General features: G+C 43.7%; 1 long non-coding RNA gene across 27 annotated transcripts in view; it reads right to left on the reverse strand.

Annotated features, from left to right (window-relative positions):
* LOC307187927 overlaps nt 1-22112 on the reverse strand; it is a 3519425-nt gene that overhangs the window by 472209 nt on the left and 3025104 nt on the right. For 18 of the 27 annotated variants that reach the window (XR_013828744.1, XR_013828745.1, XR_013828746.1 and 15 more), the window contains one exon: nt 12195-12257. The exons of the other annotated variants lie outside the window; for them this stretch is intronic. This is a non-coding gene — a long non-coding RNA (uncharacterized lncRNA). Of the gene's footprint in view, nt 1-12194; nt 12258-22112 lie in introns of those variants that run through there. 27 annotated transcript variants of the gene reach the window in all.

Genomic DNA, 22112 nt, shown 5'->3' on the forward strand with positions numbered 1-22112 from the left:
GGATTGGAGAGGTTCGGTGAGCAAATGAAGACCCTTTGAAGTCATATTGCATGGTACCCATTCCACGGGTTTCAACTACCCAGGTTTAAGGTATTCTTCCTTCAGCTAAAACATGCATGTGGAACCTAGAATATGATCAACCATGTGATCGGGAGACGTGTTCAAATATGTCTCAGTTTTCCTCCCCTGGTACTCGGGTGCAACATTCCAGACGCTTTACTAACACTCTCCCCACTTGGAGAGTCAGTCCCTTTAACCTCCTGTTTGGCCCAGTTTTCAATTTCTGCGGAAGATGAACAGGAATAGCGAGAACCAATGAGAGGCTAGCTGGAGGTGTCTGGACGGGCAAATTTAACTCTCATTTCCCACCAGGAAGAGGAATTAACCAAAGGCTCAGCATGCCGGGCCGGAACCAGATTAGGGCCTGAAGCCATCCTGCGGTGTTGCGGCCAGGTCACAAGAAAGCGAGTTGAAGAAAGGAGCTCAGGGGCACTGTAATTCACAAACCTGCAGAGTTATAAATGACAGCTATCGTCCAAAAATAGACTGAAGTAAGGCTGCCAAGAGGACTTGAAAGCGGGGCAGAATTGCAGGAAACCGATTTCAGGAGGTAGACTGGAATTGCATTGAAAGCATAGGAAAAGAGGCAGAACGTCCACAATGATGCACTTGGCCAAAAAGGGTGTATGCGTTTTTTCCTGAATATATTCAGGAAAAAACGCATACGCCCTTTTTGGCCAACCAAGCAAGCTTGCAAAGGAAATCTGCACTACAATGAAGTCTCACTTCCCCCCGGTCAAAAGGGCCATCTGAAAAAAGTGTAAAATCCAGAAAGGCAACAGGCCATTGAGAACTGGGAGCCTTGTTATGCTGATGGGCGGGATGTAAATTGCCAACAGACACTTGGGAGAAGTGTATGGTGTTTCCTGAAACATCTAAAAAACAAAGCAACAGAGGCTAGGGCACTTCCATATATGGTCCTATAGCTTAGGGAAATTAAAATCAAAAAGACACAGCAACCCCAAAGTTTGGAAATGCTCTGTTTACAAGAACCTCGTTTACAGTACAAGTTCAACATCGCAGAAAGTGAAAAATGGATAAAGAAGTTGTGGTATTCACTTACAAAGCAATATCACTCAGCAATGAAATCTATGTCATCAGGCCCTTAGCAGCACAATGAGTGGATTCAGGTATGATGATTCTAACTGAAATAAGTCACACAGAAAAAGAAACATCATAAGATATCAGTAATACACGGAATGGAAACTTGGCTACACAGGAACTGAATTACAGAACAGAACAGGGTCTCAAATTTAGAAAACCAACTTATGCTCGCTTAAGGGTAAAGGTGAGTTAGGGTGCTGCATAAAACCAGAGATTGAAATGAGCACAGATAAAGTTCCTTAAGTCAAATATGGAATAGACAAGAGCTACTCCTTGCTCAACGAAATGGACTCAACACCGCATATTAAACGCCTAAGAATGTACCTGACTAGTAAGTATCTTAAAACCTATGGATTGCTATGTCTCCGAAAGAGAATCAAGCATGTGTACAGGGGCATAAACACAGCAGTGATAGGATTGGAGAGGTTCGGTGAGCAAATGAAGACCCTTTGAAGTCATATTGCATGGTACCCATTACACGGGTCTTAACTCTCCAGGTTTAAGGTATTCTTCCTTCAGCTAAAACATGCATGTGGAACCCAAGTATGATCAACCATGTGATCGGGAGACGTGTTCAAATATGTCTCAGTTTTCCTCCCCTGGTACTCGGGTGCAACATTCCAGACGCTTTACTAACACTCTCCCCACTTGGAGAGTCAGCGCCTTTAACCTCCTGTTTGGCCCAGTTTGCAATTTCCGCGGAAGATGAACAGGAATAGCGAGAACCAATGAGAGACTAGCTGGAGGTGTCTGGATGGGCAAATTTAACTCTCATTTCCCACCAGGAAGAGGAAATAACCAAAGGCTCAGCGTGCCGTGCCGGAACCAGATTAGGGCCTGAAGCCATCCTGCGGTGTTGCAGCCAGGTCACAAGAAAGCGAGTTGAAGAAAGGAGCTCAGGGGCACTGTAATTCACAAACCTGCAGAGTTATAAATGACAGCTATCGTCCAAAAATAGACTGAAGTAAGGCTGCCAAGGGGACTTGAAAGCGGGGCAGAATTGCAGGAAACCGATTTCAGGAGGTAGACTGGAATTGCATTGAAAGCATAGGAAAAGAGGCAGAACGTCCACAATGATGCACTTGGCCAAAAAGGGCGTATGCGTTTTTTCCTGAATATATTCAGGAAAAAACGCATACGCCCTTTTTGGTCAACCAAGCAAGCTTGCAAAGGAAATCTGCACTACAATGAAGTCTCACTTCCCCCCGGCCAAAAGGGCCATCTGAAAAAAGTGTAAAATCCAGAAAGTCAGGACAGGCCATTGAGAACTGAGAGCCTTGTTATGCTGATGGGCAGGATGTAAATTGCCAACAGACACTCGGGAGAAGTGTATGGTGTTTCCTGAAACATCTAAAAAACAAAGCAACAGAGCCTAGGGCACTGCCACTTATGGTCCTATAGCTTAGGGAAATTAAAATCAAAAAGACACAGCCACCCCAAAGTTTGGAACGGCTCTGTTTACAAGAAACTCATTTACAGTACAAGTTCAACATCGCAGAAAGTGAAAAATGGATAAAGAAGTTGTGGTATTCACTTACAAAGCAATATCTCTCAGCAATGAAATCTATGTCATCAGGCCCTTAGCAGCACAATGAGTGGATTCAGGTATGATGATTCTAACTGAAATAAGTCACACAGAAAAAGAAACATCATAAGATATCAGTAATACACGGAATGTAAACTTGGCTACACAGGAACTGAATTACAGAACAGAACAGGATCTCAAATTTAGAAAAACAACTTATGCTTGCTTAAGGGTAAAGGTGAGTTGGGGTGCTGCATAAAACCAGAGATTGAAATGAGCACAGATAAAGTTCCTTAAGCCAAATATGGAATAGACAAGAGCTACTCCTTGCTCAACGAAATGGACTCAACACCGCATATTAAACGCCTAAGAATGTACCTGACTAGTAAGTATCTTAAAACCTAGGGATTGCTATGTCTCCGAAAGAGAATCAAGCATGTGTACAGGGGCATAAACGCAGCAGTGATAGGATTGGAGAGGTTCGGTGAGCAAATGAAGACCCTTTGAAGTCATATTGCATGGTACCCATTCCACGGGTTTCAACTACCCAGGTTTAAGGTATTCTTCCTTCAGCTAAAACATGCATGTGGAACCCAAGTATGATCAACCATGTGAACGGGAGACGTGTTCAAATATGTCTCAGTTTTCGTACCTGGTACTCGGGTGCAACATTCCAGACGCTTTACTAACACTCTCCCCACTTGGAGAGTCAGTCCCTTTAACCTCCTGTTTGGCCCAGTTTGCAATTTCTGCGGAAGATGAACAGGAATAGCGAGAACCAATGAGAGGCTAGCTGGAGGTGTCTGGACGGGCAAATTTAACTCTCATTTCCCACCAGGAAGAGGAATTAACCAAAGGCTCAGCATGCCGGGCCGGAACCAGATTAGGGCCTGAAGCCATCCTGCGGTGTTGCGGCCAGGTCACAAGAAAGCGAGTTGAAGAAAGGAGCTCAGGGACACTGTAATTCACAAACCTGCAGAGTTATAAATGACAGCTATCGTCCAAAAATAGACTGAAGTAAGGCTGCCAAGAGGACTTGAAAGCGGGGCAGAATTGCAGGAAACCGATTTCAGGAGGTAGACTGGAATTGCATTGAAAGCATAGGAAAAGAGGCAGAACGTCCACAATGATGCACTTGGCCAAAAAGGGTGTATGCGTTTTTTCCTGAATATATTCAGGAAAAAACGCATACGCCCTTTTTGGCCAACCAAGCAAGCTTGCAAAGGAAATCTGCACTACAATGAAGTCTCACATCCCCCCGGTCAAAAGGGCCATCTGAAAAAAGTGTAAAATCCAGAAAGGCAGGACAGGCCATTGAGAACTGGGAGCCTTGTTATGCTGATGGGCGGGATGTAAATTGCCAACAGACACTTGGGAGAAGTGTATGGTGTTTCCTGAAACATCTAAAAAACAAAGCAACAGAGCCTAGGGCACTTCCACTTATGGTCCTATAGCTTAGGGAAATTAAAATCAAAAAGACACAGCAACCCCAAAGTTTGGAACGGCTCTGTTTACAAGAACCTCGTTTACAGTACAAGTTCAACATCGCAGAAAGTGAAAAATGGATAAAGAAGTTGTGGTATTCACTTACAAAGCAATATCACTCAGCAATGAAATCTATGTCATCAGGCCCTTAGCAGCACAATGAGTGGATTCAGGTATGATGATTCTAACTGAAATAAGTCACACAGAAAAAGAAACATCATAAGATATCAGTAATACACGGAATGGAAACTTGGCTACACAGGAACTGAATTACAGAACAGAACAGGGTCTCAAATTTAGAAAACCAACTTATGCTTGCTTAAGGGTAAAGGTGAGTTAGGGTGCTGCATAAAACCAGAGAGTGAAATGAGCACAGATAAAGTTCCTTAAGCCAAATATGGAATAGACAAGAGCTACTCCTTGCTCAACGAAATGGACTCAACACCGCATATTAAACGCCTAAGAATGTACCTGACTAGTAAGTATCGTAAAACCTATGGATTGCTATGTCTCCAAAAGAGAATCAAGCATGTGTACAGGGGCATAAACGCAGCAGTGATAGGATTGGAGAGGTTCGGTGAGCAAATGAAGACCCTTTGAAGTCATATTGCATTGTACCCATTCCACGGGTCTCAACTCTCCAGGTTTAAGGTATTCTTCCTTCAGCTAAAACATGCATGTGGAACCCAAGTATGATCAACCATGTGAACGGGAGACGTGTTCAAATATGTCTCAGTTTTCCTCCCCTGGTACTCGGGTGCAACATTCCAGACGCTTTACTAACACTCTCCCCACTTAGAGAGTCAGCGCCTTTAACCTCCTGTTTGGCCCAGTTTGCAATTTCTGCGGAAGATGAACAGGAATAGCGAGAACCAATGAGAGGCTAGCTGGAGGTGTCTGGACGGGCAAATTTAACTCTCATTTCCCACCAGGAAGAGGAAATAACCAAAGGCTCAGCGTGCCGTACCGAAACCAGATTAGGGCCTGAAGCCATCCTGCGGTGTTGCGGCCAGCTCAAAAGAAAGCGAGTTGAAGAAAGGAGCTCAGGGGCACTGTAATTCACAAACCTGCAGAGTTATAAATGACAGCTATCGTCCAAAAATAGACTGAAGTAAGGCTGCCAAGACGGCTTGAAAGCGGGGCAGAATTGCAGGAAACCGATTTCAGGAGGTAGACTGGAATTGCATTGAAAGCATAGGAAAAGAGGCAGAACGTCCACAATGATGCACTTGGCCAAAAAGTGCGTATGCGTTTTTTCCTGAATATATTCAGGAAAAAACGCATACGCCCTTTTTGGCCAACCAAGCAAGCTTGCAAAGGAAATCTGCACTACAATGAAGTCTCACTTCCCCCCGGTCAAAAGGGCCATCTGAAAAAAGTGTAAAATCCAGAAAGGCAGGACAGGCCATGGAGAACTGGGAGCCTTGTTATGCTGATGGGCGGGATGTAAGTTGCCAACAGACACTCGGGAGAAGTGTATGGTGTTTCCTGAAACATCTAAAAAACAAAGCAACAGAGCCTAGGGCACTTCCACTTATGGTCCTATAGCTTAGGGAAATTAAAATCAAAAAGACACAGCCACCCCAAAGTTTGGAACGGCTCTGTTTACAAGAACCTCGTTTACAGTACAAGTTCAACATCGCAGAAAGTGAAAAATGGATAAAGAAGTTGTGGTATTTACTTACAAAGCAATATCACTCAGCAATGAAATCTGTGTCATCAGGCCCTTAGCAGCACAATGAGTGGATTCAGGTATGATGATTCTAACTGAAATAAGTCACACAGAAAAAGAAACATCATAAGATATCAGTAATACACGGAATGTAAACTTGGCTACACAGGAACTGAATTACAGAACAGAACAGGGTCTCTAATTTAGAAAACCAACTTATTCTTGCTTAAGTGTAAAGGTGAGTTGGGGTGCTGCATAAAACCAGAGATTGAAATGAGCACAGATAAAGTTCCTTAAGCCAAATATGGAATAGACAAGAGCTACTCCTTGCTCAACGAAATGGACTCAAAACCCCATATTAAACGCCTAAGAATGTACCTGACTAGTAAGTATCTTAAAACCTATGGATTGCTATGTATCCGAAAGAGAATGAAGCATGTGCACAGGGGCATAAACGCAGCAGTGATAGGATTGGAGAGGTTCGGTGAGCAAATGAAGACCCTTTGAAGTCATATTGCATGGTACCCATTCCACGGGTTTCAACTACCCAGGTTTAAGGTATTCTTCCTTCAGCTAAAACATGCATGTGGAACCTAGAATATGATCAACCATGTGATCGGGAGACGTGTTCAAATATGTCTCAGTTTTCCTCCCCTGGTACTCGGGTGCAACATTCCAGACGCTTTACTAACACTCTCCCCACTTGGAGAGTCAGTCCCTTTAACCTCCTGTTTGGCCCAGTTTTCAATTTCTGCGGAAGATGAACAGGAATAGCGAGAACCAATGAGAGGCTAGCTGGAGGTGTCTGGACGGGCAAATTTAACTCTCATTTCCCACCAGGAAGAGGAATTAACCAAAGGCTCAGCATGCCGGGCCGGAACCAGATTAGGGCCTGAAGCCATCCTGCGGTGTTGCGGCCAGGTCACAAGAAAGCGAGTTGAAGAAAGGAGCTCAGGGGCACTGTAATTCACAAACCTGCAGAGTTATAAATGACAGCTATCGTCCAAAAATAGACTGAAGTAAGGCTGCCAAGAGGACTTGAAAGCGGGGCAGAATTGCAGGAAACCGATTTCAGGAGGTAGACTGGAATTGCATTGAAGGCATAGGAAAAGAGGCAGAACGTCCACAATGATGCACTTGGCCAAAAAGGGTGTATGCGTTTTTTCCTGAATATATTCAGGAAAAAACGCATACGCCCTTTTTGGCCAACCAAGCAAGCTTGCAAAGGAAATCTGCACTACAATGAAGTCTCACTTCCCCCCGGTCAAAAGGGCCATCTGAAAAAAGTGTAAAATCCAGAAAGGCAACAGGCCATTGAGAACTGGGAGCCTTGTTATGCTGATGGGCGGGATGTAAATTGCCAACAGACACTTGGGAGAAGTGTATGGTGTTTCCTGAAACATCTAAAAAACAAAGCAACAGAGCCTAGGGCACTTCCATATATGGTCCTATAGCTTAGGGAAATTAAAATCAAAAAGACACAGCAACCCCAAAGTTTGGAAATGCTCTGTTTACAAGAACCTCGTTTACAGTACAAGTTCAACATCGCAGAAAGTGAAAAATGGATAAAGAAGTTGTGGTATTCACTTACAAAGCAATATCACTCAGCAATGAAATCTATGTCATCAGGCCCTTAGCAGCACAATGAGTGGATTCAGGTATGATGATTCTAACTGAAATAAGTCACACAGAAAAAGAAACATCATAAGATATCAGTAATACACGGAATGGAAACTTGGCTACACAGGAACTGAATTACAGAACAGAACAGGGTCTCAAATTTAGAAAAACAACTTATGCTTGCTTAAGGGTAAAGGTGAGTTGGGGTGCTGCATAAAACCAGAGATTGAAATGAGCACAGATAAAGTTCCTTAAGTCAAATATGGAATAGACAAGAGCTACTCCTTGCTCAACGAAATGGACTCAACACCGCATATTAAACGCCTAAGAATGTACCTGACTAGTAAGTATCTTAAAACCTATGGATTGCTATGTCTCCGAAAGAGAATCAAGCATGTGTACAGGGGCATAAACGCAGCAGTGATAGGATTGGAGAGGTTCGGTGAGCAAATGAAGACCCTTTGAAGTCATATTGCATGGTACCCATTACACGGGTCTTAACTCTCCAGGTTTAAGGTATTCTTCCTTCAGCTAAAACATGCATGTGGAACCCAAGTATGATCAACCATGTGATCGGGAGACGTGTTCAAATATGTCTCAGTTTTCCTCCCCTGGTACTCGGGTGCAACATTCCAGACGCTTTACTAACACTCTCCCCACTTGGAGAGTCAGCGCCTTTAACCTCCTGTTTGGCCCAGTTTGCAATTTCCGCGGAAGATGAACAGGAATAGCGAGAACCAATGAGAGACTAGCTGGAGGTGTCTGGACGGGCAAATTTAACTCTCATTTCCCACCAGGAAGAGGAAATAACCAAAGGCTCAGCGTGCCGTGCCGGAACCAGATTAGGGCCTGAAGCCATCCTGCGGTGTTGCGGCCAGGTCACAAGAAAGCGAGTTGAAGAAAGGAGCTCAGGGGCACTGTAATTCACAAACCTGCAGAGTTATAAATGACAGCTATCGTCCAAAAATAGACTGAAGTAAGGCTGCCAAGGGGACTTGAAAGCGGGGCAGAATTGCAGGAAACCGATTTCAGGAGGTAGACTGGAATTGCATTGAAAGCATAGGAAAAGAGGCAGAACGTCCACAATGATGCACTTGGCCAAAAAGGGCGTATGCGTTTTTTCCTGAATATATTCAGGAAAAAACGCATACGCCCTTTTTGGCCAACCAAGCAAGCTTGCAAAGGAAATCTGCACTACAATGAAGTCTCACTTCCCCCCGGCCAAAAGGGCCATCTGAAAAAAGTGTAAAATCCAGAAAGTCAGGACAGGCCATTGAGAACTGAGAGCCTTGTTATGCTGATGGGCAGGATGTAAATTGCCAACAGACACTCGGGAGAAGTGTATGGTGTTTCCTGAAACATCTAAAAAACAAAGCAACAGAGCCTAGGGCACTGCCACTTATGGTCCTATAGCTTAGGGAAATTAAAATCAAAAAGACACAGCCACCCCAAAGTTTGGAACGGCTCTGTTTACAAGAAACTCATTTACAGTACAAGTTCAACATCGCAGAAAGTGAAAAATGGATAAAGAAGTTGTGGTATTCACTTACAAAGCAATATCACTCAGCAATGAAATCTATGTCATCAGGCCCTTAGCAGCACAATGAGTGGATTCAGGTATGATGATTCTAACTGAAATAAGTCACACAGAAAAAGAAACATCATAAGATATCAGTAATACACGGAATGGAAACTTGGCTACACAGGAACTGAATTACAGAACAGAACAGGATCTCAAATTTAGAAAAACAACTTATGCTTGCTTAAGGGTAAAGGTGAGTTGGGGTGCTGCATAAAACCAGAGATTGAAATGAGCACAGATAAAGTTCCTTAAGCCAAATATGGAATAGACAAGAGCTACTCCTTGCTCAACGAAATGGACTCAACACCGTATATTAAACGCCTAAGAATGTACCTGACTAGTAAGTATCTTAAAACCTAGGGATTGCTATGTCTCTGAAAGAGAATCAAGCATGTGTACAGGGGCATAAACGCAGCAGTGATAGGATTGGAGAGGTTCGGTGAGCAAATGAAGACCCTTTGAAGTCATATTGCATGGTACCCATTCCACGGGTTTCAACTACCCAGGTTTAAGGTATTCTTCCTTCAGCTAAAACATGCATGTGGAACCCAAGTATGATCAACCATGTGAACGGGAGACGTGTTCAAATATGTCTCAGTTTTCCTCCCCTGGTCCTCGGGTGCAACATTCCAGACGCTTTACTAACACTCTCCCCACTTGGAGAGTCAGCGCCTTTAACCTCCTGTTTGGCCCAGTTTGCAATTTCTGCGGAAGATGAACAGGAATAGCGAGAACCAATGAGAGACTAGCTGGAGGTGTCTGGACGGGCAAATTTAACTCTCATTTCCCACCAGGAAGAGGAATTAACCAAAGGCTCAGCGTGCCGGGCCAGAACCAGATTAGGGCCTGAAGCCATCCTGCGGTGTTGCGGCCAGGTCACAAGAAAGCAAGTTGAAGAAAGGAGCTCAGGGGCACTGTAATTCACAAACCTGCAGAGTTATAAATGACAGCTATCGTCCAAAAATAGACTGAAGTAAGGCTGCCAAGAGGACTTGAAAGCGGGGCAGAATTGCAGGAAACCGATTTCAGGAGGTAGACTGGAATTGCATTGAAAGCATAGGAAAAGAGGCAGAACGTCCACAATGATGCACTTGGCCAAAAAGGGCGTATGCGTTTTTTCCTGAATATATTCAGGAAAAAACGCATACGCCCTTTTTGGCCAACCAAGCAAGCTTGCAAAGGAAATCTGCACTACAATGAAGTCTCACTTCCCCCCGGTCAAAAGGGTCATCTGAAAAAAGTGTAAAATCCAGAAAGGCAGGACAGGCCATGGAGAACTGGGAGCCTTGTTATGCTGATGGGCGGGATGTAAATTGCCAACAGACACTTGGGAGAAGTGTATGGTGTTTCCTGAAACATCTAAAAAACAAAGCAACAGAGCCTAGGGCACTGCCACTTATGGTCCTATAGCTTAGGGAAATTAAAATCAAAAAGACACAGCCACCCCAAAGTTTGGGCCGCCTCTGTTTACAAGAACCTCGTTTACAGTACAAGTTCAACATCGCAGAAAGTGAAAAATGGATAAAGAAGTTGTGGTATTTACTTACAAAGCAATATCACTCAGCAATGAAATCTGTGTCATCAGGCCCTTAGCAGCACAATGAGTGGATTCAGGTATGATGATTCTAACTGAAATAAGTCACACAGAAAAAGAAACATAATAAGATATCAGTAATACACGGAATGGAAACTTGGCTACACAGGAACTGAATTACAGAACAGAACAGGGTCTCAAATTTAGAAAACCAACTTATTCTTGCTTAAGGGTAAAGGTGAGTTGGGGTGCTGCATAAAACCAGAGATTGAAATGAGCACAGATAATGTTCCTTAAGCCAAATATGGAATAGACAAGAGCTACTCCTTGCTCAACGAAATGGACTCAACACTCCATATTAAACGCCTAAGAATGTTCCTGACTAGTAAGTATCTTAAAACCTATGAATTGCTATGTCTCCGAAAGAGAATCAAGCATGTGTACAGGGGCATAAACGCAGCAGTGATAGGACTGGAGAGGTTCGGTGAGCAAATGAAGACCCTTTGAAGTCATATTGCATGGTACCCATTCCACGGGTTTCAACTACCCAGGTTTAAGGTATTCTTCCTTCAGCTAAAACATGCATGTGGAACCTAGAGTATGATCAACCATGTGATCGGGAGACGTGTTCAAATATGTCTCAGTTTTCCTTCCCTGGTACTCGGGTGCAACATTCCAGACGCTTTACTAACACTCTCCCCACTTGGAGAGTCAGTCCCTTTAACCTCCTGTTTGGCCCAGTTTGCAATTTCTGCGGAAGATGAACAGGAATAGCGAGAACCAATGAGAGGCTAGCTGGAGGTGTCTGGACGGGCAAATTTAACTCTCATTTCCCACCAGGAAGAGGAATTAACCAAAGGCTCAGCGTGCCGGGCCAGAACCAGATTAGGGCCTGAAGCCATCCTGCGGTGTTGCGGCCAGCTCACAAGAAAGCGAGTTGAAGAAAGGAGCTCAGGGGCACTGTAATTCACAAACCTGCAGAGTTATAAATGACAGCTATCGTCCAAAAATAGACTGAAGTAAGGCTGCCAAGAGGACTTGAAAGCGGGGCAGAATTGCAGGAAACCGATTTCAGGAGGTAGACTGGAATTGCATTGAAAGCATAGGAAAAGAGGCAGAACGTCCACAATGATGCACTTGGCCAAAAAGGGCGTATGCGTTTTTTCCTGAATATATTCAGGAAAAAACGCATACGCCCTTTTTGGCCAACCAAGCAAGCTTGCAAAGGAAATCTGCACTACAATGAAGTCTCACTTCCCCCCGGTCAAAAGGGGCATCTGAAAAAAGTGTAAAATCCAGAAAGGCAGGACAAGCCATGGAGAACTGGGAGCCTTGTTATGCTGATGGGTGGGATGTAAATTGCCAACAGACACTCGGGAGAAGTGTATGGTGTTTCCTGAAACATCTAAAAAACAAAGCAACAGAGCCTAGGGCACTTCCACTTATGGTCCTATAGCTTAGGGAAATTAAAATCAAAAAGACACAGCCACCCCAAAGTTTGGAACGGCTCTGTTTACAAGAACCTCGTTTACAGTACAAGTTCAACATCGCAGAAAGTGAAAAATGGATAAAGAAGTTGTGGTATTCACTTACAAAGCAATATCACTCAGCAATGAAATCTATGTCATCAGGCCCTTAGCAGCACAATGAGTGGATTCTGGTATGATGATTCTAACTGAAATAAGTCACACAGAAAAAGAAACATCATAAGATATCAGTAATACACGGAATGGAAACTTGGCTACACAGGAACTGAATTACAGAACAGAACAGGGTCTCAAATTTAGAAAAACAACTTATGCTTGCTTAAGGGTAAAGGTGAGTTGGGGTGCTGCATAAAACCAGAGATTGAAATGAGCACAGATAAAGTTCCTTAAGTCAAATATGGAATAGACAAGAGCTACTCCTTGCTCAACGAAATGGACTCAACACCGCCTATTAAACGCCTAAGAATGTACCTGACTAGTAAGTATCTTAAAACCTATGGATTGCTATGTCTCCGAAAGAGAATCAAGCATGTGTACAGGGGCATAAACGCAGCAGTGATAGGATTGGAGAGGTTCGGTGAGCAAATGAAGACCCTTTGAAGTCATATTGCATGGTACCCATTACACGGGTCTTAACTCTCCAGGTTTAAGGTATTCTTCCTTCAGCTAAAACATGCATGTGGAACCCAAGAATGATCAACCATGTGAACGGGAGACGTGTTCAAATATGTCTCAGTTTTCCTCCCCTGGTACTCGGGTGCAACATTCCAGACGCTTTACTAACACTCTCCCCACTTGGAGAGTCAGCGCCTTTAACCTCCTGTTTGGCCCAGATTGCAATTTCTGCGGAAGATGAACAGGAATAGCGAGAACCAATGAGAGACTAGCTGGAGGTGTCTGGACGGGCAAATTTAACTCTCATTTCCCACCAGGAAGAGGAAATAACCAAAGGCTCAGCGTGCCGTGCCGGAACCAGATTAGGGCCTGAAGCCATCCTGCGGTGTTGCGGCCAGGTCACAAGAAAGCAAGTTGAAGAAAGGAGCTCAGGGGCACTGTAATTCACAAACCTGCAGAGTTATAAATGACAGCTATCGTCCAAAAATAGACTGAAGTAAGGCTGCCAAGAGGACTTGAAAGCGGGGCAGAATTGCAGGAAACCGATTTCAGGAGGTAGACTGGAATTGCATTGAAAGCATAGGAAAAGAAGCAGAACGTCCACAATGATGCACTTGGCCAAGAAGAGCGTATGCGTTTTTTCCTGAATATATTCAGGAAAAAACGCATACGCACTTTTTGGCCAACCAAGCAAGCTTGCAAAGGAAATCTGCACTACAATGAAGTCTCACTTCCCCCCGGTCAAAAGGGCCATCTGAAAAAAGTGTAAAATCCAGAAAGGCAGGACAGGCCATGGAGAACTGGGACCCTTGTTATGCTGATGGGCAGGATGTAAATTGCCAACAACCACTCCGGAGAAGTGTATGGTGTTTCCTGAAACATCTAAAAAACAAAGCAACAGAGCCTAGAGCACTTCCACTTATGGTCCTATAGCTTAGGGAAATTAAAATCAAAAAGACACAGCCACCCCAAAGTTTGGAACGGCTCTGTTTACAAGAACCTCATTTACCGTACAAGTTCAATATCACAGAAAGTGAAAAATGGATAAAGAAGTTGTGGTATTCACTTACAAAGCAATATCACTCAGCAATGAAATCTATGTCATCAGGCCCTTAGCAGCACAATGAGTGGATTCAGGTATGATGATTCTAACTGAAATAAGTCACACAGAAAAAGAAACATCATAAGATATCAGTAATACACGGAATGGAAACTTGGCTACACAGGAACTGAATTACAGAACAGAACAGGGTCTCAAATTTAGAAAACCAACTTATGCTTGCTTAAGGGTAAAGGTGAGTTGGGGAGCTGCATAAAACCAGAGATTGAAATGAGCACAGATAAAGTTCCTTAAGCCAAATATGGAATAGACAAGAGCTACTCCTTGCTCAACGAAATGGACTCAACACCGCATATTAAACGCCTAAGAATGTACCTGACTTGTAAGTATCTTAAAACCTATGGATTGCTATGTCTCCGAAAGAGAATCAAGCATGTGTACAGGGGCATAAACGCAGCAGTGATAGGATTGGAGAGGTTCGGTGAGCAAATGAAGACCCTTTGAAGTCATATTGCATGGTACCCATTACACGGGTCTCAACTCTCCAGGTTTAAGGTATTCTTCCTTCAGCTAAAACATGCATGTGGAACCTAGAGTATGATCAACCATGTGATCGGGAGACGTGTTCAAATATGTCTCAGTTTTCCTCCCCTGGTACTCGGGTGCAACATTCCAGACGCTTTACTTACACTCTCCCCACTTGGAGAGTCAGTGCTTTAACCTCCTGTTTGGCCCAGTTTGCAATTTCTGCGGAAGATGAACAGGAATAGCGAGAACCAATGAGAGGCTAGCTGGAGGTGTCTGGACGGGCAAATTTAACTCTCATTTCCCACCAGGAAGAGGAAATAACCAAAGGCTCAGCATGCCGGGCCGGAACCAGATTAGGGCCTGAAGCCATCCTGCGGTGTTGCGGCCAGGTCACAAGAAAGCGAGTTGAAGAAAGGAGCTCAGGGGCACTGTAATTCACAAACCTGCAGAGTTATAAATGACAGCTATCGTCCAAAAATATACTGAAGTAAGGCTGCCAAGAGGACTTGAAAGCAGGGCAGAATTGCAGGAAACCAATTTCAGGAGGTAGACTGGAATTGCATTGAAAGCATAGGAAAAGAGGCAGAACGTCCACAATGATGCACTTGGCCAAAAAGGGCATATGCGTTTTTTCCTGAATATATTCAGGAAAAAACGCATACGCCCATTTTGGACAACAAAGAAAGCTTGCAAAGGAAATCTGCACTACAATGAAGTCTCACTTCCCCCCGGTCAAAAGGGCCATCTGAAAAAAATGTAAAATCCAGAAAGGCAGGACAGGCCATGGAGAACTGGGAGCCTTGTTATGCTGATGGGCGGGATGTAAATTGCCAACAACCACTCGGGAGAAGTGTATGGTTTTTCCTAAAACATCTAAAAAACAAAGCAACAGAATCTAGGGCACTTCCACTTATGGTCCTATAGCTTAGGGAAATTAAAATCAAAAAGACACAGCCACCCCAAAATTTGGAACGGCTCTGTTTACAAGAACCTCGTTTACAGTACAAGTTCAACATCGCAGAAAGTGAAAAATGGATAAAGAAGTTGTGGTATTTACTTACAAAGCAATATCACTCAGCAATGAAATCTGTGTCATCAGGCCCTTAGCAGCACAATGAGTGGATTCAGGTATGATGATTCTAACTGAAATAAGTCACACAGAAAAAGAAACATCATAAGATATCAGTAATACACGGAATGTAAACTTGGCTACACAGGAACTGAATTACAGAACAGAACAGGGTCTCAAATTTACAAAACCAACTTATGCTTGCTTAAGGGTAAAGGTGAGTTGGGGTGCTGCATAAAACCAGAGATTGAAATGAGCACAGATAAAGTTCCTTAAGTCAAATATGGAATAGACAAGAGCTACTCCTTGCTCAACGAAATGGACTCAACACCGCATATTAAACGCCTAAGAATGTACCTGACTAGTAAGTATCTTAAAACCTATGGATTGCTATGTCTCCGAAAGAGAATCAAGCATGTGTACAGGGGCATAAACGCAGCAGTGATAGGATTGGAGAGGTTCGGTGAGCAAATGAAGACCCTTTGAAGTCATATTGCATGGTACCCATTACACGGGTCTTAACTCTCCAGGTTTAAGGTATTCTTCCTTCAGCTAAAACATGCATGTGGAACCCAAGAATGATCAACCATGTGAACGGGAGACGTGTTCAAATATGTCTCAGTTTTCCTCCCCTGGTACTCGGGTGCAACATTCCAGACGCTTTACTAACACTCTCCCCACTTGGAGAGTCAGCGCCTTTAACCTCCTGTTTGGCCCAGTTTGCAATTTCTGCGGAAGATGAACAGGAATAGCGAGAACCAATGAGAGGCTAGCTGGAGGTGTCTGGACGGCTAAATTTAACTCTCATTTCCCACCAGGAAGTGGAAATAACCAAAGGCTCAGCGTGCCGTGCCGGAACCAGATTAGGGCCTGAAGCCATCCTGCGGTGTTGCGGCCAGGTCACAAGAAAGCGAGTTGAAGAAAGGAGCTCAGGGGCACTGTAATTCACAAACCTGCAGAGTTATAAATGACAGCTATCGTCCAAAAATAGACTGAAGTAAGGCTGCCAAGAGGACTTGAAAGCAAGGCAGAATTGCAGGAAACCGATTTCAGGAGGTAGACTGGCATTGCATTGAAAGCATAGGAAAAGAGGCAGAACGTCCACAATGATGCACTTAGCCAAAAAGGGCGTATGCATTTTTACCTGAATATATTCAGGAAAAAACGCATACGCCCTTTTTGGCCAACCAAGCAAGCTTGCAAAGGAAATCTGCACTACAATGAAGTCTCACTTCCCCCCGGTCAAAAGGGCCATCTGAGAAAAGTGTAAAATCCAGAAAGGCAACAGGCCATGGAGAACTGGGAGCCTTGTTATGCTGATGGGCGGGATGTAAATTGCCAACAGACACTTGGGAGAAGTGTATGGTGTTTCCTGAAACATCTAAAAAACAAAGCAACAGAGCCTAGGGCACTTCCACTTATGGTCCTATAGCTTAGGGAAATTAAAATCAAAAAGACACAGCCACCCCAAAGTTTGGAACGGCTCTGTTTACAAGAACCTCGTTTACAGTACAAGTTCAACATCGCAGAAAGTGAAAAATGGATAAAGAACTTGTGATACTTACGTACAATGCAGTATCACTCAGCAATGAAATCTATGTCATCAGGCCCGTAGCAGCATAATGAGTAGATTCAGGTACGATGATTCTAACTGAAATAAGTCACACAGAAAAAGAAACATCATAAGATATCACTAATGCACGGAATGTAAACTTGGCTACACAGGAACTGAATTCCAAAACAGAACAGGTTCTCAAATTTAGAAAACCAACTTATGCTTGCTTAAGGGGAAAGGTGAGTTGGGTTGCTGCATAAAACCAGAGATTGAAATGAGCACCGATAAAGTTCCTTAAGTCAAATATGCAATAGACAAGAGCTACTCCTTGCTCAACGAAATGGACTCAACACCGCATATTAAACGCCTAAGAATGTACCTGACTAGTAAGTATCTTAAAACCTATAGATTGCTATGTCTCCGAAAGAGAATCAAGAATGTGTACAGGGGCATAAACGCAGCAGTGATAGGATTGTAGAGGTTCGGTGAGCAAATGAAGACCCTTTGAAGTCATATTGCATGGTACCCATTCCACGGGTTTCAACTACCCAGATTTTAGGTATTCTTCCTTCAGCTAAAACATGCATGTGGAACCCAGAGTATGATCAACCATGTGATCGGGAGACGTGTTCAAATATGTCTCAGTTTTCCTCCCCTGGTACTCGGGTGCAACATTCCAGACGCTTTACTAACACTCTCCCCACTTGGAGAGTCAGCGCCTTTAACCTCCTGTTTGGCACAGTTTGCAATTTCTGCGGAAGATGAACAGGAATAGCGAGAACCAATGAGAGGCTAGCTGGAGGTGTCTGGACGGGCAAATTTAACTCTCATTTCCCACCAGGAAGAGGAAATAACCAAAGGCTCAGCGTGCCGTACCGGAACCAGATTAGGGCCTGAAGCCATCCTGCGGTGTTGCGGGCAGCTCAAAAGAAAGCGAGTTGAAGAAAGGAGCTCAGGGGCACTGTAATTCACAAACCTGCAGAGTTATAAATGACAGCTATGGTCCAAAAATATACTGAAGTAAGGCTGCCAAGAGGACTGGAAAGCGGGGCAGAATTGCAGGAAACCGATTTCAGGAGGTAGACTGGAATTGCATTGAAAGCATAGGAAAAGAGGCAGAACGTCCACAATGATGCACTTGGCCAAAAAGGGCGTATGCGTTTTTTCCTGAATATATTCAGGAAAAAACGCATACGCCCTTTTTGGCCAACCAAGCGAGCTTGCAAAGGAAATCTGCACTACATTGAAGTCTCACTTCCCCCCTGGTCAAAAGGGCAATCTGAAAAAAGTGTAAAATCCAGAAAGGCAGGACAGGCCATGGAGAACTGGGAGCCTTGTTATGCTGATGGGCGGGATGTAAATTGCCAACAGACACTTGGGAGAAGTGTATGGTGTTTCCTGAAACATCTAAAAAACAAAGCAACAGAGCCTAGGGCACTTCCACTTATGGTCCTATAGCTTAGGGAAATTAAAATCAAAAAGACACAGCCACCCCAAAGTTTGGAACGGCTCTGTTTACAAGAACCTCGTTTACAGTACAAGTTCAACATCGCAGAAAGTGAAAAATGGATAAAGAAGTTGTGGTATTTACTTACAAAGCAATATCACTCAGCAATGAAATCTGTGTCAGCAGGCCCTTAGCAGCACAATGAGTGGATTCAGGTATGATGATTCTAACTGAAATAAGTCACACAGAAAAAGAAACATCATAAGATATCAGTAATACACGGAATGTAAACTTGGCTACACAGGAACTGAATTACAGAACAGAACAGGGTCTCAAATTTAGAAAAACAACTTATGCTTGCTTAAGGGTAAAGGTGAGTTGGGGTGCTGCATAAAACCAGAGATTGAAATGAGCACAGATAAAGTTCCTTAGGCCAAATATGGAATAGACAAGAGCTACTCCTTGCTCAACGAAATGGACTCAACACCGCATATTAAACGCCTAAGAATGTACCTGACTAGTAAGTATCTTAAAACCTATGGATTGCTATGTCTCCGAAAGAGAATCAAGCATGTGTACAGGGGCATAAACGCAGCAGTGATAGGATTGGAGAGGTTCGGTGAGCAAATGAAGACCCTTTGAAGTCATATTGCATGGTACCCATTCCACGGGTTTCAACTACCCAGGTTTAAGGTATTCTTCCTTCAGCTAAAACATGCATGTGGAACCTAGAGTATGATCAACCATGTGATCGGGAGACGTGTTCAAATATGTCTCAGTTTTCCTCCCCTGGTACTCGGGTACAACATTCCAGACGCTTTACTAACACTCTCCCCACTTGGAGAGTCAGTCCCTTTAACCTCCTGTTTGGCCCAGTTTGCAATTTCTGCGGAAGATGAACAGGAATAGCGAGAACCAATGAGAGGCTAGCTGGAGGTGTCTGGACGGGCAAATTTAACTCTCATTTCACACCAGGAAGAGGAATTGACCAAAGGCTCAGCATGCCGGGCCGGAACCAGATTAGGGCCTGAAGCCATCCTGCGGTGTTGCGGCCAGGTCACAAGAAAGCGAGTTGAAGAAAGGAGCTCAGGGGCACTGTAATTCACAAACCTGCAGAGTTATAAATGACAGCTATCGTCCAAAAATAGACTGAAGTAAGGCTGCCAAGAGGACTTGAAAGCGGGGCAGAATTGCAGGAAACCGATTTCAGGAGGTAGACTGAAATTGCATTGAAAGCATAGGAAAAGAGGCAGAACGTCCACAATGATGCACTTGGCCAAAAAGGGCGTATGCGTTTTTTCCTGAATATATTCAGGAAAAAACGCATACGCCCTTTTTGGCCAACCAAGCAAGCTTGCAAAGGAAATCTGCACTACAATGAAGTCTCACTTCCCCCCGGTCAAAAGGGCCATCTGAAAAAAGTGTAAAATCCAGAAAGGCAGGATAGGCCATGGAGAACTGGGAGCCTTGTTATGCTGATGGGCGGGATGTAAATTGCCAACAACCACTCGGGAGAAGTGTATGGTGTTTCCTGAAACATCTAAAAAACAAAGCAACAGAGCCTAGGGCACTGCCACTTATGGTCCTATAGCTTAGGGAAATTAAAATCAAAAAGACACAGCCACCCCAAAGTTTGGGACGCCTCTGTTTACAAGAAACTCGTTTACAGTACAAGTTCAACATCGCAGAAAGTGAAAAATGGATAAAGAAGTTGTGGTATTTACTTACAAAGCAATATCACTCAGCAATGAAATCTATGTCATCAGGCCCTTAGCATCACAATGAGTGGATTCAGGTATGATGATTCTAACTGAAATAAGTCACACAGAAAAAGAAACATAATAAGATATCAGTAATACACGGAATGTAAACTTGGCTACACAGGAACTGAATTACAGAACAGAACAGGGTCTCAAATTTAGAAAACCAACTTATGCTTGCTTAAGGGTAAAGGTGAGTTGGGGTGCTGCATAAAACCAGAGATTGAAATGAGCACAGATAAAGTTCCTTAAGTCAAATATGGAATAGACAAGAGCTACTCCTTGCTCAATGAAATGGACTCAACACCGCATATTAAACGCCTAAGAATGTACCTGACTAGTAAGTATCGTAAAACCTATGGATTGCTATTTCTCCAAAAGAGAATCAAGCATGTGTACAGGGGCATAAACGCAGCAGCGATAGGATTGGAGAGGTTCGGTGAGCAAATGAAGACCCTTTGAAGTCATATTGCATGGTACCCATTACACGGGTCTCAACTCTCCAGGTTTAAGGTATTCTTCCTTCAGCTAAAACATGCATGTGGAACCCAAGTATGATCAACCATGTGAACGGGAGACGTGTTCAAATATGTCTCAGTTTTCCTCCCCTGGTACTCGGGTACAACATTCCAGACGCTTTACTAACACTCTCCCCACTTGGAGAGTCAGTGCTTTAACCTCCTGTTTGGCCCAGTTTGCAATTTCTGCGGAAGATGAACAGGAATAGCGAGAACCAATGAGAGGCTAGCTGGAGGTGTCTGGACGGGCAAATTTAACTCTCATTTCCCACCAGGAGGAAGAAATAACCAAAGGCTCAGCGTGCCGTGCCAGAACCAGATTAGGGCCTGAAGCCATCCTGCGGTGTTGCGGCCAGCTCAAAAGAAAGCGAGTTGAAGAAAGGAGCTCAGGGGCACTGTAATTCACAAACCTGCAGAGTTATAAATGACAACTATGGTCCAAAAATATACTGAAGTAAGGCTGCCAAGAGGACTGGAAAGCGGGGCAGAATTGCAGGAAACCGATTTCAGGAGGTAGACTGGAATTGCATTGAAAGCATAGGAAAAGAGGCAGAACGTCCACAATGATGCACTTGGCCAAAAAGGGCGTATGCGTTTTTTCCTGAATATATTCAGGAAAAAACGCATACGCCCTTTTTGGCCAACCAAGCAAGCTTGCAAAGGAAATCTGCACTACAATGAAGTCTCAATTCCCCCCGGTCAAAAGGGCCATCTGAAAAAAGTGTAAAATCCAGAAAGGCAGGACAGGCCATGGAGAACTGGGAGCCTTGTTATGCTGATGGGCGGGATGTAAATTGCCAACAGACACTTGGGAGAAGTGTATGGTGATTCCTGAAACATCTAAAAAACAAAGCAACAGAACCTAGGGCACTTCCACTTATGGTCCTATAGCTTAGGGAAATTAAAATCAAAAAGACACAGCCACCCCAAAGATTGGAACGGCTCTGTTTACAAGAACCTCGTTTACAGTACAAGTTCAACATCGCAGAAAGTGAAAAATGGATAAAGAAGTTGTGGTATTTACTTACAAAGCAATATCACTCAGCAATGAAATCTGTGTCAGCAGGCCCTTAGCAGCACAATGAGTGGATTCAGGTATGATGATTCTAACTGAAATAAGTCACACAGAAAAAGAAACATCATAAGATATCAGTAATACACGGAATGTAAACTTGGCTACACAGGAACTGAATTACAGAACAGAACAGGGTCTCAAATTTAGAAAACCTACTTATGCTTGCTTAAGGGTAAAGGTGAGTTGGGGTGCTGCATAAAACCAGAGATTGAAATGAGCACAGATAAAGTTCCGTAGGCCAAATATGGAATAGAGAAGAGCTACTCCTTGCTCAATGAAATGGACTCAACACCGCATATTAAACGCCTAAGAATGTACCTGACTAGTAAGTATCTTAAAACCTATAGATTGCTATGTCTCCGAAAGAGAATCAAGCATGCGTACAGGGGCATAAACGCAGCAGTGATAGGATTGGA

This window comes from Stenella coeruleoalba (genome assembly GCF_951394435.1).
Source record: "Stenella coeruleoalba genome assembly, chromosome: 6".
Classification (NCBI taxonomy): Eukaryota; Metazoa; Chordata; class Mammalia; order Artiodactyla; family Delphinidae; genus Stenella; species Stenella coeruleoalba.